General features: G+C 53.2%; 1 protein-coding gene across 2 annotated transcripts in view; it reads left to right on the forward strand.

Moving 5' to 3' along the window:
• Positions 1–1,834: 1,834 nt before the first annotated feature.
• The window catches only part of Cers4 (ceramide synthase 4), a 33,089-nt gene continuing 32,045 nt past the window's right edge, over positions 1,835–2,878 (forward strand). Inside the window, exons 1-2 of one of the 2 annotated variants that reach the window (XM_029532123.1) lie at positions 1,835–1,854; positions 2,213–2,396. The gene's annotated coding sequence lies outside the window, so the exon portion shown is untranslated. Of the gene's footprint in view, positions 1,855–2,139; positions 2,397–2,878 lie in introns of those variants that run through there. The other variant, XM_021218936.2, reaches the window with a different exon arrangement.

The following is a 2,878-nucleotide window of genomic DNA, read 5'->3' on the forward strand; positions in this document are numbered from 1 at the left end:
GTGTGTGAGTGTTGGGGTAGGGGGTAGTGGGGGGGGGCTAGTGATAGGGTATAGCTCAGTGAGAGAGTGCTTTTCAAGCATGTAAGAAGACCTGGGAAACAAACAAACACACACACACACACACACACACACACACACACACACACACACACCGCCTCAAATGGTGGCTCACACTTATCATCCAAGTTTAGAAATTAGTGGAGGCAGTTGGATTGGAAGGTCAAAGTCATCCTCAGGTACATAGGGATTTTGAGACCAGCTTGAGTTATAAGAGATTCTGTCTCAAAAAAAATAATAAAAATAACTGAAAAGCAACAAAAGAAAGTCTGCAAGAGAAAACATGGGGGCCTCAATCTCTCAGGCTTGAGATCCAGCCTTAGTTAGGATTCCCCTTCCCAGACAATACACACTGTATTCACCAGCTTAGAAATCTATTATCTCATGCCAGCCAGGCACAGCTTCCTCCGTCTCTCTCAACCCTGTCCATTCTGTCTTTAAATNTTTTGGGAATACCATCTTCCTTCTATTGACCACCGCTGGGTCATGCCCTCCAGAACGACAAACTCCCCTATCTCCCACACTTCCGTCATGCTCCTCTCATGCAACCCAAGTCCAAAATGGGTCACACCTCTACCTAGAAGTCGAAAGGCTTTTGGGAGTTGCTTCTCTTCTCCCACCACGTCCTGGGTATTAAACTCAGCTTGTCAGGCTTGGTGACAAACACTTTTTCTTGCTGAGTTTATCATGTCAGCTGATGCTTCTTGTAATCTGTTAATTTACTCAGCTTTAAAGAGCCAGAAGGAGCATCTTCCAAGAACGCCTAACTACTTCCAGACTGGGGATCAGGCCTAGGCATGCAAATAAGAAGCTGGCACCCCCTTCTTCTTCAGCCATCCAACTTTGGTTGTAATTTCCACCGAACATTTCTCCATGACCCTTGCACACTCAAATCCTCCACTTCTCTGTGGACCTCTGGCTTGGATTTCCATGTCAGTGTCAATACAAGCGCTCCCATGGTCGGAGCGCTTGGGAATACCCTGTGTGACTTTCCTCTTTCATGATGGCATCTGGTCTATATATCACCCTTGGCTTGTCAAACTCAGGGANTCCTGTATACTAGATAAACAGTCTACCTTCTGAGCTAGGCTTGATGTCCTTACGTTACATTCTCTTTTACAAAGATGGCAAGCTATTAGAAGCCTCGTCCCTTCTACTGGTAATCGCTTGCCCTGGAATTGTCTTTCCTCTGGTTGTGCTAGGCAAGGAGAGGCCCAACATCCTCCTGCGTTATCCTGGGTCAAACAGTGGAAACAGCCATCACCCACACTGACTTGTATCTCAGCTTCATCTCTCAAATCTTGTCTGATCTTTGCACCTCACAAAACCATAGCTGACATATTAATGTAATCTCCCTTCTCCTCCTCAATCCTGTGGACAGTTTTCTGGTGGGCCCAGGCCCAGCAATCCTCTAGGTTGGTCTGACTGACTCCAAGTACTCATGTCCTGGGGTGCTGAGGCCTGCGGAACGATCCACACGCTTCCTTTGCAAAGCCTAGCAGTGCATCTGAGAAACGGAGTGCAGGCAGAAAGACAAGCCAGAGCATCACAAAGAAGAGACCTAGAACTGGAAAACAGGGACGAGATGAGATGAAGCAGGAGGCAGAGAGAGTGCCTAGTAGACGCTGCTGGGTTAAAACGTCAGAGACATGCTCTGCAGAAACCTACAGCATGGCTGGAGAAAGGCCAGGTGCCCAGAACAGCCTCCGGTTGAGGCGGGGCCTGATAAGGCTGGACTGGGCAGGGGACCAGGCCTTGCTTGCCAGTTAGAGGAAGAGGCTGAAAGCAGGGATTGGGGTGAGGAGTAGCAGACCAAGGGTAGAGTGGAGTTGGGGGCGGGTCCTGGCGGCGGCGGGTAGGGGCTGTGGGCGGGGCCTGGAAACTGACCGAGCTAGTAATAGTCTAGGGCGAAGCTTGGTTTCTCTCCAGGCAGGGTTGGCTGGAGGGAGGGTGTCAAGGTGCAAGATTAGGGGCTCAGGGAGGGGTCTGGAGGCGACAAACGACTATAGGGCGGGGTCTAGGGAGGGGCCTGGTGGCGTGGGGGCGAGGCCAGGCCGCGGGTTGGGCAGTTTAGGGCTCAGGGTTTTGGACCAAGCGGTTCTTTGCGCGCACTGGGCCCGACCGCACTGAAGCCACGCCCCTTTCCCCGGCTCAGACCACGCCCAAGGCCCCATCAAACTCCTCCCGGAGGCCCCCTCCGGTCCTATTTCCTCCCTCGCGGGTGGAGGCTCTGTAGAGAGGATTTTCTCGGCCCATCGCGGTCTGCGGCGTGTTTAAGGCATTCGGGTTAGCTGATCTCCGCACCGCCTCGGCCTGCATCTTGCTGTCTGCACCTCCAGGTAAGCAAGCGCCCCTCTCTGGGGGCGCCGCCCTAGTAGCTACCCTCGAAACATTCCTCTCCTCCTGGGCTAAGAGCAGCCCGGCTCGGAGCCAAAACGGTCATTGAGTTTCCCATCATTCCTCCCACAAGGTATTTCTCAGGGTTTCCCATCTGATCGGGGCTCAGGTTGCATTCTCCGGAGAGCTGTGGTGCCCCCGATGGCGCAGGTGCAGGTGGTGGACAAGACTAGAAAACGCGCGGGAGAGAATGGGGGTTGCCGTGACGTNGGGAATCCGGACTTGTGAACAGGCACTGCGCCACAGGAGTGTCTGTCACTGGAGAATTGGTGCGGAGCGCCTGNTGGGTGCTACCGACCCGACCGGCCAAAGGTCGAAGGCCGCAGACACAGCAGGATCTTGATTCGGGAACCACGTAGACCCGGCCTCTGGAAAACAAGGGAGTGTGTGGAGCTCTATCCAAATACTGGAGGAAGGGGGTTGG

The sequence above is a fragment of the Mus pahari genome, chromosome 19 (assembly GCF_900095145.1).
Source record: "Mus pahari chromosome 19, PAHARI_EIJ_v1.1, whole genome shotgun sequence".
NCBI lineage: Eukaryota > Metazoa > Chordata > Mammalia > Rodentia > Muridae > Mus > Mus pahari.